General features: G+C 39.4%; 1 long non-coding RNA gene across 1 annotated transcript; it reads left to right on the top strand.

Annotated features, from left to right (window-relative positions):
* The first annotated feature begins 393 nt into the window (after nucleotides 1-393).
* On the top strand, nucleotides 394-5402 carry LOC138113333 (uncharacterized). Its single transcript, XR_011152109.1, has 4 exons — nucleotides 394-774; nucleotides 1916-2254; nucleotides 2607-2645; nucleotides 4021-5402. It is a non-coding gene; the product is annotated as an uncharacterized lncRNA (long non-coding RNA).
* The last annotated feature ends 8094 nt before the right edge of the window (nucleotides 5403-13496 follow it).

Here is a 13496-nt window from a genome sequence, read left to right on the forward strand (position 1 = left end):
TCACAAGGCTTTGATGCCAGTGCCCCTCTGAGATGAGGGTGACTGCACACCTCTTCAGACAGGCCATTCACAGCCAGGATCAAGATGTTTCTAAACCTGTCTTACTGTTACAACAACAGTGTCCGGGCAGATCTCCCAAATCTCCGCACTCACCCAGAGCCTGGGGAAACTCACTGGACTGCCATGCCAAGGAAAGTGGTTCATTCCCAGGAAACAGCATGTAATTAAATGTTTAAACTTTCCAGAACTAATGTTTTCTGTCTTGTTAGAATGCAGTTGCTTTAACACAATTTTCACTCCAGCTGACACTGATCTGTTGTGATGGGATGAGTGAGTAAGTTAACAGCTGTAAATGTTAACAAGTAATTTATTTAAGCTGTTGTAGAAGTAAGACTGCTTTTATGGTAGGGGAAATCAACACCATGCTCTCTATGCCAAATATTTTTACTGAACAGAATGTTTTTTGAAGCTTGAGTTGTTTTCCACAGCCCAAAGAACAGTGTTCTGTTATTATAAAAAAAGTTGCAGTCATTTTTCAAAGTACACTGTATAGCCCTGGTACATGAAGCTAGTCCTGAACTGGTGTGAATTAGCATAAGTGTCCATTTCAATGGAACTATTCCACTTTAGGCTGGCCAACTTCCCAGACAAATATGTATTGTTTAGTGAGAAAGAAAATCTTAAGAAAAACAAAATACTTCAACGGGAGACATAAAAGAGAGGAAGTACGATCATTGTAGACATGCTCCTGTCATCCTACTAAATGCATGCAAGGTAATGTTTTTTTCCTCTTTTCCTGCAAATTATTCTAATCTGCAGAAATTATTATATGTCACAAAACCTCTCCAGATTTTGCATCACTTCATCTAATTGGAATTTGCAGGTTAATTTACCTTTCTAGCAACCTTAATATCAGAAACTTCTCTTTAAACCTGGCCAGCTTTAGTTCTACTCTTTGATTAGAGCTATCCTTGCTTGTTTGTGGAATGCTAAACTTTATTCCTTATTCTGAGAGCCTAAAGTTAATGACAGTTTGTGTGCAGAACCAAGGATTTCTTGTAAGACTACAAATTCTTTCTGCTGAACTAGGACCTGGTTTGATTTTTAAAACACGTTCCAAGTAGTTTTACTTAGGTTAAAACTTTTATTTCTTAAGAGTGCTCCAAGCACGTGGAAATAAAAGTGAAAAAAGATAAATGAATCCTTTTGGGGTTTATAACTGCAATCAAAAGCTTAGAAAGAATAGAGGTAATAAACCAATTGACAGTACTGTACATCCTGGCATAAGCAGCACAGGGGAGGGTATTTGCCTGACTTTGATGGAAATTTACTGCTAAATCTTATGTTCAAGAACAAGAAATAAAACTTAATACACTTACATGGTTTTTCTTAAAAGACCATGTATATTCAAAAATGTATAACAGCAGTGGGACAACATGTAGACAGTTTTAAATCGTGAAAAAGTGGTTTAAACCACTGAGTTGATTTTTATGTTGTTTACTTACATGTTATTTCACATAGCTTAAAGCAAATGTAGTTTTAAATCCTGGGCAAGATAAACATTGGTTAGAAATTTTAAAAAAAACAAAAAAAAAGGCAAGTAAAAATGACAAACATTTTACAGAGCTTATCAGGAAGTGTCAAGAGCAGCCTTCTTGGTGAACAAAGAGTTTAGCAGCTAGCAGCTAATATTCTCACAATGCCATCTTGACAAATTTAGCACTCCAGATCCTGAGAGCCCAGATTTATACCCATCTGGCAATACTGAGAGACAAACACTCATCTATCAGATGTGCTGCAGAGCTCACATTCCCATGCAGAGAGCAACAGCCATCCTGTTTTGATCTCGAGCTATCTCCAAGCATTGCGCATTTCCTGATTTCCTTGTCCTGAGCATTGTGCTCTGCCTCAACAGGGGAGACACATCCAGCCTTTTGAAGCTGCTGGAGAGCACTCACAGAAAGCCCATAGGCAATGGGGGAAGACAGCTCATGCCAATAGTATTGAAAGATGTCTACAAAGGACGTGAAAATACCTTTGCTTTTGTGGTACAAGTGAACAAATGCAGCTTTACAGCAGAGAGCAAGCAGAAGTGATGACAGACACCTGTAGGCTGGCTAACACTGAACTTCAAGGGATAAATCTAGGGTTACATGGAGTTCCAGGGAGTTTCTTGCACAGGAAATATATTTTCAGTGATGGAGGAAAATGTCTCTTTTCTTATGCAGTCAGTGTTGGTTACAATCTTTCCCAGGTACGTAATCTCATTTCTATACTAAATGCAATGACAGAAGATCAAAAAATAGATGGGACCTGATCTGCTTATTTTCTTCCTGTAGTAGGAAGGCAGGGCAGCAGAACAACACTCCCTGGAGCAGGTGACTTCTGTTTGACCAAAACTGATCTTAGCAGAAGTTCACAGTGCACCAGAATTCCCACTTTATTTATCCAAGAAATAGGAATAATGCCTTCCACATAGATTTGGGGGGTTACTGATTAGATCCCTGACTGGAGCATATCTTTCTTAATTCCTCCAAAGTGTCTAAAATGAATGGTCTATTTTCATATAAGAATTATTCCTTAAAGATTTCTCATGTTGTTCACAGGGGATCTGTGCCATTTCAGAGCCATTTTTATCGTAACAAGTAAGTCCTGTAGTGAAAAAAATGCATCATCTGCCATGGAATTAATTTCTTCGAATGAAAATGCTGCTTTTTCAGTGTAATTAGAGCTCAGGCTCACATCAGGCTTTCAGGAAGTTTTCCTGACACAAAACAGAACTACAAACAACTCATCCACCAGACTGCACAAAGAGCCACAAGAACCAGTTAAATGAAGTCAGGTTACCTTCTGCAAAGGTTGGTCTAAACTTTTGGCCCTGCAGTGGCAGGGATGAGGAAGGAAATTACTTAAGAAAAAAAAATAAAAAGAGGGCAGAAAAAAAAAGATTGAGGCATACAGAGAATATACAAGAGAGGTACTACTGTACAGATGTCTAACTTAACAAAAATGCTCTAGGTATTACCAAGGAAAGAAGTGAACAGAACAGCCAATAATTATTACTCAGAATATTTAAAAAATAATAATAACAGCAACAAGAATGCTATAGTCTCAGTGTTGATTTTGGCAGCCTTCAAAATATAAATTGCTCTGTTTCAAGGGGCATCCTTTTGCAATATTCAATAGCATCCTAGAACAGGCCTTGTGTAATACTGGCCATACTATGAAGTGGAAATGCTAATACATTCTTTTGACTTCTATTATACGCACACACACACCTGTGTTTGGAGGAGCAGTTCAGTTATGCATAAGAATCTGTAGTTAAAGACTTCAAGCCATACTTATCTAAGCATGAGTAGCTAGATTTTCAGAGGAACTCAGGATATAACCTCCTTATTTCAGCATTAACCAAACAGCAAAAACATATTTAAGTTTCTTGCTTTACATACAGGACTTCAGTCATTAACTTCCCCCCTCAAACATACCAACATTTAGCATGCATATGCAATATAAATGCCTGTATGTCTCTCAGTCAGTCTCTATGTGCGCACACACACACACACACTTTCAAATAATGAGGTCTAATGAGCCCTTTGAGATACACAAATGATTGAAAATACAGAACATCAAATTCTCATGTTAACGACACCTCTAAAGGGAACAGCAGGAACCAGAAAATAAAACTAGACCAATATTCAACCTAACAACTCCCCAGTGTGGCATGGCAGTCTAGGAGAGTATAATAATGAGATGAAATACAAATTGCAATGTGAAAAGTGAAAATTCAATATGCAATATGAATAATACAAAATTACATTAGTAAAGTGACATCTTCTGTTAGTGGAATATCCTACAGTATATGAATCCACCTACTTTATGCAACATACCCAGGCTCTTTTATATTTCTCAAATTTATCTTATGGTAAAGTAGCTATTTTCATACGAACCAGAGCACTTCAGAGGCAGTAAAAAGCCATATTAGCAGAATGCCTAACCTCCACCTTCATCCCTTTTCTTCAGAGCTGGCTGCAGAGTGTGGCTGCACAGACACTCTCCATGCAGAGCCCCAACGGGGCCCGGACCTCCCTTGAGCTGCACCACATTTGAGTAGCACCAACACAGGGCAGAAGCAGCACAAGGAAACTCAGCCATCATCTTATTGCAGCTGACAGCAGCACTTTACTGGGAAAGCAAACGTGCACAGACTGCAGCTGCTGATGAAAAAAAGTCCTTCACGTAAACAAGGCTGTGCAAAATTAATACTTATGGTATGCAGAATTACCCTTTTTGAAGAGCTGTGCTGTTCTTTTATTTGATGTGCAGTCCTCCAAAATCCTCCCAAAACCTGTTGTAAGGAAAAATATAACAATTCCATTTTCTTCATATATATATCTGAAAGTGAGACTAAAGGTTCAGCATGTATTGTTTGCTTCTGAAATGAAGGCCAAGGAATATTGCAGTAGCACACCTTAAATCAGCAACAACTCTTGACAGGATGGGTTGTCCCTGGCTTTTGTGGAAACCAGGGGTCAAGTCTCCTCCTGCTTCAGTCTAGAAACATTCCATGCAGCACAGTGCTGGCAGTCTTTGGCTACACTATTTTCTCTCATTTGTATTTCTGTACTGGATTCGGCACAGCGGGGAACAGTCCTGAGCAATTTATTTTCTCCAGCCGTGCTGTTCAGCTCCTCTCACCCCTGGGGACTGAAAGGAAATCTTTGACAGGTAGACAGCTCCCTGTGTATAAAAAAAATCCCTAATGTCAGCCAGAAATCAGTAGTTGACCAATTGCAGTAAACACAGTGAAGTAAGAGAAGCAGCAAAAGAAAGATATTTGAGATGAATCTGCATCCAGGGACAGTGTATGAGACAATGGCTGCCCACCAACCCACCTGAGCATGCCATGGGGACTGGGAGGTTGCCATATTGGTGTCTCTGTCTTAGGTGGGATTTCCTGCTGAGATGACCAAAGCTGTACACAGAGCTTTAATTGCCATTAGCTGGTGTAATTTATTCTAGTCAAATAAAAATGTCACTGATGAAAACTGCTATTTGCTGACATGCTGATTGTTGGGAGCGCTGACAGATGCCAACACCAGCTTTAATGAAGTCATTTGGTTGTTTCTCAAAGAAATGTTGCTCAAAATGATACATCGTTAGGAAGCTACCAAGCACCATGAACAAGAATCCTTTCTGGCATAAAAATACCCAGCCTTGGAAAGTAGGCAGCAGAAGACCAAGACATTTAATTTCCAAATATTTACTTTGGCCAAATGATTACATTCAAACAGCAACACAGAAGACATCATAATCATCATTCAAATCTTTGCAGATATTCCATAATGCTGTGGAAGATGCAGCTAAATTCCATATGGACATGGAAATAAAAAATATATAGCAGCTAAATTCCACAAGGACATGAAAATAAAAAATGTATAGCTGGGCATAAAATTGTGGATTGTCCCTCCACCATAAATGATATTCACAATCTTTTTAATAACAAGAGCTTTTAGGGAAAAGAAAAAAAAAAGAAGAGAGAGAAACTATTATATTAGTCTATATAGTTCAGTACAGGAATAGCTAACAAATACGTTAAATTTCCTACATAAGAATTTATTATAAGGAATAGAACTGTAAATCTGGAGGCCTTGAACTTGTAGGCATTCCGGTAATTTCAAGTTTTGCATTTGAGAAACAGCACTTCCTTCATTATTTTCTACTTCAGTGATTCTGAGCAGGAAGAATTTAGGTCAGTAGTGAGTCTGAGTTACTGCTGGTAACTCAACAAATAAGATTCTGCTCTATACTTCATTATGTATGAAAATAAGTGAGCAGAGGGCAAGGAAATTACCTATCTTTTAAGACAGGTAAGAGACAAGAATCTGTTAGACATTGCCTTTGTATTTTGAAATTACTTTTGAAGACACAGTAATGGCCTTTCCACGCTGAGCTTGAGACACATGACAGCATCAGCGACCTGGCCATATTTGCCTCTGTTGGTCCATGGCATGTGAACCTCATATTCACATAAATTAACAGGTATATTTGGGAGATCTGGTACAGGAATTAACTAAAGAGTGATGAGAAATTGCTTTAACTCTGCTAAGTATGGCAGTGACTTAGAAGAACAGGAGGAAAAATTTATTTTCCTGTGGTGGTGAGAAGAAAAGTTAAGGGTCTTTTTAACTATTTGTACCTTTTCTCCCATAAGTTCAGTACATTTATATATGTAGCTGGTTTTGCAATACATTGAAAATGAATGTCTGTAATACATTCTTGAATTTAAATTATACTGCTGAAATTGTGCAGTCTCAGAACAACTGTAGGTGGAGGTAAAAGTCTCTTCTCAGTCCTCTGGTCTGAGAAAATAGTTTGTTGTCCTTCAGGGAAAACCAATGTATTTGAATTAACACATGTTCAAAAACATCACTTTAGTCCATTCTTAGACCTGATGGCACCTGCCAGCTTTTCAGTTGTGCACATCCCAGTGAAACCATCAGGATTTAGGCACACTCTTCTGCTCTGCATGTCATTCAGCATGGGTGAGCATAAAAACTAAGGACCCAACCATGTAGAAACCAGGCCTCCCACTGTAGTAAATTGCCTTGTTTTATTGGCATTTATACTTCCAGTTCTTTCTTTTACTGTCTCACACTACATTTTTTTCTCTTATATATAAAACATAATACAGAGAGAGGTTTTTTTAGCTGAGCTTACCTAAGTGCTCTTTCTTGACTGTAAAGGAGAAAAACCAAAAAACTGTAAGGAAAAGCCATTACTTTTCAAGTACTTCTTCCTTTAAAAACATCCAAGACATTCAATATGTTAACTAAATTTTAATTAGTCATTTCCTTTGTGCTAAGAAAATGCCTATTTTATTGCTAGAACAAGCAACTTAGGACAGCATGAAGCTATCTTTAGAAAGCATGCTACTAGTTCTTCTTTACAGGAGAAAATAAGCCAGTCTCATATTAGGAAAGTTATGCTGAAGTGTTTAGAACTGCAGCATGTACCTTGAACTGGCAAATAAAGGCTTTGATGTTTTAATGTGTGTTCCTGCTACTAGATGTTCTGTGTTGCCAGACAAAACAAACACTTAGGAAAATCTCTGCTCTTTAGTCAAGGTGAAATTCCAGCCCCATCAAATCAGCAGGTTGAACTGAGTTTGCTGCGGTCAGAATTACACCCAAGTCATTTATCCAACCTTTCTTCTTAACTCTTCATGTTTACAGTCTTTCTAAACCAGTGTCAGAAGAGACCTCAACAGAAAAATCTTGGCTGTCACAGTCACAAAGTCTGAAAATTAACAGAAGCAATCCTCATCCCCTTCCCCAAGCCTATCACATCCAGCCATGAAAGCCATCTCTCTGCCTGTCCCTCAGTTTCTCCTGGACATGCATATTGGAGCTCACACTTCACCTTTTAGAACACATTCCTCACCCAGCTTAGCTGTGCATCAGTCCTTGTGCTAAGATGCCCCTGAAACAGTTCAACAGTTCCCCTCTATAATGTATAGACACCACGCACGTGTCCCTGCACTGTGATTTTAGAGGGCTGTGCAAGTGAAGCCTTTAGGCATTTTCCATGCAGACACATGCTGGCTCAGCCAAGGCAATCCTGAGGTCTGAGATGCTTGCAGAAGACAAGCTCTGGGCACTTGGATTCAGCACAGCACTAACAAGGCTGAGTAGGATGCAGCCACAGCAGGCAGCATCTGCCATAAGGAGTCATTCCCCTTCCCTCTGACCATCTTACTGATGTGCTGCACTTCTTTCCACTACATCTGGAAAAATCATGGCTGTGCAGAGCTCTCCCAGACTTGTATGAACTTAGCATGCTACAACCCTACCTGAATCTTAGCACATTTTCTAGTTATCTCCCTGCTTTTAGATGCAATTTGCTTTAAAATGTGTCTGAATTTTCCATCATGCTAAATTTATGTTAAAACACCTGCTGCTGGCAAAATCACTTTTAATTCTGACATGATAATGTTAGTTTCCATGTTTGCAGTGAATAATGGGTTTTATAAACCCAGCTAAGGCTGAGGTAAAGCCTCCATTCAGCATGGAGATCATTGCTACTTCACTTATGATTCTGCCTGTCTTCACAGAAGAAAGTTCCTTCTGTTTTCTTTTAGGTGAAAGCACATTGCCACTCATAATCTATTAAACACTTGAGGTGGTTAATTGTATTTGATTTAAAATTAAGTGCTTTGAAAGGTTTACTTTTGAATTTCCATTCACCAGAAGCAGAAGATTGTATAATTCTGCATTTGCAGTGTATAAGAAAATAATTACTTCTACAGAAGCAAGGTTCCTCTCTCAGTCCTTGCATACTTATCACATTAAATAAAAATAAATTTGTGCTTTGCGGTAGTTATTACAAGAAAGCCAGACAGAAAGCCAGACACCACAGCTCTCTACCAGCTCAGATACAAACTTACAATGGGATTAATTTTGCCCAAAAAGTTTGAAATCATTTGAATATAGAAATAAGATACTACAAGTTTTCAAACTTGGAATTACTGAACATACTTTATTAGAATGCCTTAAAGGGACACGGCCAAGTGAAAAGGCACATTTCTAGCTTTGTAAAGTGAAATCATTCTTTGAACCACTTGAAAGAATTTATTTTTGTGTCTTTTGTTACAGAAGTGTAGTAAAAGTTAAAAGTTGAAAAAGGCCTATTATTTCATCCAATAGATAGCAATATTTTCACAACACTTTGTTGAAGAAAATTTTAATCAGCTCATAGAATAGCATTTTCAGTGTTTCTCATATCAAATATTTTGCAATCTGTTATATTTTAGTGTAAGGAATTTTTATTTTCCTAATCTACCCTTTTTTATCCAAAAGTTTGCAATCTTTTCAAAGTGAAACCATGAGAACTTTATTACTGAGTTCAAATTATCTTTGGTTTTGCCCTTAAAGTTTGCCTATTTTTAAATTTTTTTTTCATGTATAGCCATTGTGCAACCCCATTAAAAAGCATCATAGAGCTTTCCAGGTTTGGGGACAATTTATCCAACTAAATAACTACTGCTGTCAATAGCTTCTTCCTACTGTTGTCTGCATGGCTATGCAGTCAAAATGTACATGTTCATTCTCATTTTCAGCCCATTCTCCCCCTTACTTGCTGATATATAAAAAGTCAATCTCACCGACACCAGGATTCATCTCTCGCCTGTGGTTATAAAACCTATGACGTTTCTCAGACACTCAGAACCATGCAAAAGGTACCTCGGCCCACATGTAGACACATCTGCTGGAAACATGCCTGGGATTAGCAGCTTCAAATGGTGCTTCAAGGTCCTTGTCTGAAAAGTTTGACTGAAGTACAAAATGCCATTACAGTATCTACTATTTTTCTGTGAACAAAATTCAAAGCAACAGTACAAGAACAGGCACAACAAGTTATCTAAAGAGAAGGTAGAGGAAGAACAGCGACTCTTCTTAAAATACCATTATGCTTTCTGGCTCACACTGCACACCTGACCAAACATGGTCAAATCTGTTCTCCCGCTCCTTTATCATCTATTTGAGAAAGGAGTGAATGTCTGAAAAAATCCTAACCTGGTCTCCAAACCTCCGATCTATGGACATCTGTAGAATGGTTTTTTCTGATTGTTTCTGGGATCATCTGCATTTCTCATCTTCCTGGCACCTTTACTCACTGCTGTCTTCCATTCTGTACATCACTGAGGAAGTGTCTTTTAAAAAGAGAAGAAACAACAGCAAGCTGGGAAAGCAGAAGCAATCAGGCAAACCTGTTTGGGGCCTCCTGCAGTGTAAAAACAATTATTGTTCAACTTATCACAGCAAAACCTGATGCATGTTTATCTAGTTTCTGCCTCTCCGATGCCTTGCTTGAATGTTGCTTTAACACATTTTCATGGTTGGATGATCATTTTCATCATTCACTTCAAATGTGCACTGATGTGTCATTAATTAATATTAATCACAAGTTGTCATATAAGTGCAAAGACTAGGGGGGCCTATACATGCTTCATTAAGCTAATATAGCTTAAGAAATTAACTGGACTTCCAAACATATTGGCTATTGACTCCAGTAAGAGTGAGTACTTAACACTCAACTAACTTAGTGTCAAGTATACTATAAAGATGGAGTACAATGAATTTTGCAAGATCCTTCCCATTCCTAACAAAAAATTGTAATGTATCTGTTAGTGCGGAATCTTCCTGTAAGTGTTTAAATTTCTAGTTATAGGAACACACATAGACCTGTTCCTCCCAGGAATCCACCCTAAATGTGTTAAAGGCTACTGCATCTCTGTTGCAGGAACACAGAGATTATAATCCTAAAATACATAGCTTTGGTATCTTTCATTTAATTGCAAGATGTTTTGGAGATATCTTTGAACAGGGTGTAGAGCTCATGCTGGCCATTGTGTAAGATAGAAGTTGTCTGGTGCCATGAAGACCTAGAATTAGCCTTGATTTCTGTTGCTAGAGTAGATAGTTAAATGTAAATAGAGACATATGGTTTGAATCTGCATATTTGAATTTGCAAAGGAGAACAGCACACAGTTAAAAAGTTAGATTTATGTGATTTCTTGTGCAATTTTTTGCTTGGAAATTTCATTTTGTCAGGGACCTCAGCATATGGAGATAGCAATATAGGATTCAGTTCTGGAAGAGGCCCCCTAAAATATCAACTCAGTCTCAGCTCTTGTAATTAACCATGATCATAAACCAATCAAGCTTAATACCTTAGGTTTATTACAAAGCTTTATTAGAAAGCTGTTCTCAAATCTGATCCCTCTGAAGATTAGAATCATTCTTTTAATACATTCCTAGATGTATTTGTGGCCATTTGCTCCTGTATAGTCAGTCCTTGGCTAATGCACCAATGCTGTTTCCCTGGTGTTTATCCGCTGATGCACTTAGAAACAATTCTCCAGTCAGTTCTCACTTGACTGTATTTTAAAAATTTATGTATTTTTACTCCTCCTTATCCTGATCATAGGAAAGTACAAAAATTAAAAATAGAGGGACTAAAAGAATTTCAATGGGTTTGTTTTTTCTTTTAATTGAAACAGCTCAGGTATCAGTTAATGCTGAACTTCCTGTTTGCTCAGACTAGATCAGCCCTTCCTGAGCAAACTGTCTTTCCCATTGTGTTGACCTTACCAGAGGAGAGGACTGACTGAACAGCTGATACAGCCACATCATAGTCTTTGGGTGTGCAGGCAAAGCAAAATCAAAGATATAAGAAGGAACTGATGATACTGATGGATAAGTCGCACTTCTGTCCAAACTGGATATCCTATGAAGCTGTGAATTTTGTAACTCAAGCTAGAGTCTCAGATTAGCATCTCAGCCAATACATAACTATAACACAACACATAACTACACTGGATTTTTCCTTCTACACTGGACAACTAGCAGCACTAAAATTATAGCACCGTGCCACTTCTGAGGGAAATGATTGGACTAAAAGCTCCTGAAAATGTGCTGCTAATGGCATCAGAGGAACCTAGGTCAAGTGATACTACATAGGCATCATTTTTTCAGGAACTGACAAGGTTTGCTGGCTGGGTAAATCAAACCATGTTCCACAATGGCAGATGGAAAGGAAATTACTTTTGCATAGGCTCGAGAAACTTTCTTTAGCCAGCTTTATCTTTTGCCAAAGTCTGGCAAATTCAGCTGGATTGCAGCTGCAGGCTGACTGCCCAGGTCCTGTTTAGCAAGGCAACAGAGGCCTTTTTCATGATTTAATCAGCACTGAATGTCACTCGGCTTCAGAATGCAGAGTATTCATAAGAACTCAGTCCTGCTGTGTTAATCAGAGACTCTCATTGTTGAATTAACATGCATTGTCTGAGTAAGTACTTTCTCTCAGTGACTTTGACTTTTTGTAGCGGGTTGGGTTTGCAACTGGGCAGGAACACCAATTTAGTGTAGTGGTTTGGTCCAAAATACTCATTACTATTTACCTTCTGTGAGATAAGAATTAGAGAAAAGCAAAGCAGGCACCAAACTTGAAAGAATATAAAGTTTATTAGCAGACCTAAAAGAGGGAAAAAGAAAAAAATAAAATCATACCACACCTTCAGAACTCTCCTCCTCCCCCCCCCCACCTTTCTCCCTTCCCCACTGACAATGTAAAAAGACAACCCTTGAGATGTTCAGTCTGTTTACCACTTCCATAATAACCTTGTTCAGTCCATTTAGGAAAAGGAGTCTCTCTTGCCCATGCTATGAAAGCATTATCACAACGAGACAGCTGCCCGGGTTGGTTCTCTGTTTGCATGTGAGTCCCTTCCCCCGACTTGCAGCTTTTCCCACAACTGCTTTCGAGGGTCCACTCTTGAATTACTGGGGTACAATTTTAAGGTTGAGCCGTTCAGAAACAAAAGTTCTCTTCACCCATCTCTGGGAGCATTTAATCTCTAAGAACAGAGGCCCTCCTCCTTCACTGGGAGCAAAGGGTCTTCCTCATCTTCATCTCTAGGACAATCTCTGGGAGCATCTCTAGGAACAGAGGTCTTCCCCTTTCCATGTGGAGTAAGAGTCCTCATTGCTTCCATCGCTCCCTGTTCAAACTTCTCATCAAATTACAGCTGCTTCAGCATTTGCCTATCTCAGCGCAGGTGCTTTTGCTCACAAGTACAAGTTGAATACTCCACCCCCCCATGCTTTCATGAAATTACAACGGGATACTCTGATATATCATAGCTTTACAACAGAATTTCAGCTTTAAGCATCTCCTCTTTCTCTTCCCTCAGGTTTTCAGCTCTTCACAGCACTAAAAGGGTTAGTGTCACCCAAGCCTTGCAGCTGGAATGTTCCTTATCGCTGTTGGTCACATGCTCTTTGCCAGACAGCGGTGGGCAGCTTTCGGCTGAATCTTGGCCGCACTGGAGAGGGGGAGCTGAGCTGCTCCGGTTGCCCACAGCAGGGCTGTGGGGGGGCTGGGGGTGGAACAGGGCCCATCTGCTCCAGGATGGCCGTGGCCCAGCGCGGCCTGGCCCGAGCAGGGCCTGGGCCAGGCCTGCCGGCCCCTGCATGGGGCCCACAGCCACCTGTCCCAGCGCCTGAAACGAGAGAGGGCTCTGCCCGGGATTTGTCTATTCTTAAGTGTGGATCACAGAGGCGGTCACAATTTTAAGTGGCTTTAAAAACTGTCCATATTCAAATTGGCCATCTGATAGGTTCTGTCAGGTCACAGAGGAAGCTGTGAACACCCCTTTGCAAGAACATCACTTCCGAGACTATGCTTTGCTAACCCATGACACTTTTCCAGGCTAAGCAGTTCAGTAAACTGTAACAGAAGTGCTGCGGATATCTATGAGATAATATATGCAGAATGGTGTGATAATAGAGATGAAATAAACAGTCACTATAGTCGATCTCCCAGAAGGATGAAGCACCAGACACTTTCAGCAGGAACATCAAAAGTCAGTCAGCTAAACTGAAAATTAACTACAAGCAAGTACAGACTTCAGTGTCATGGAAAACACAGACAGCAAG

This window comes from Aphelocoma coerulescens, chromosome 7, assembly GCF_041296385.1.
Source record: "Aphelocoma coerulescens isolate FSJ_1873_10779 chromosome 7, UR_Acoe_1.0, whole genome shotgun sequence".
NCBI classification, from domain to species: Eukaryota; Metazoa; Chordata; class Aves; order Passeriformes; family Corvidae; genus Aphelocoma; species Aphelocoma coerulescens.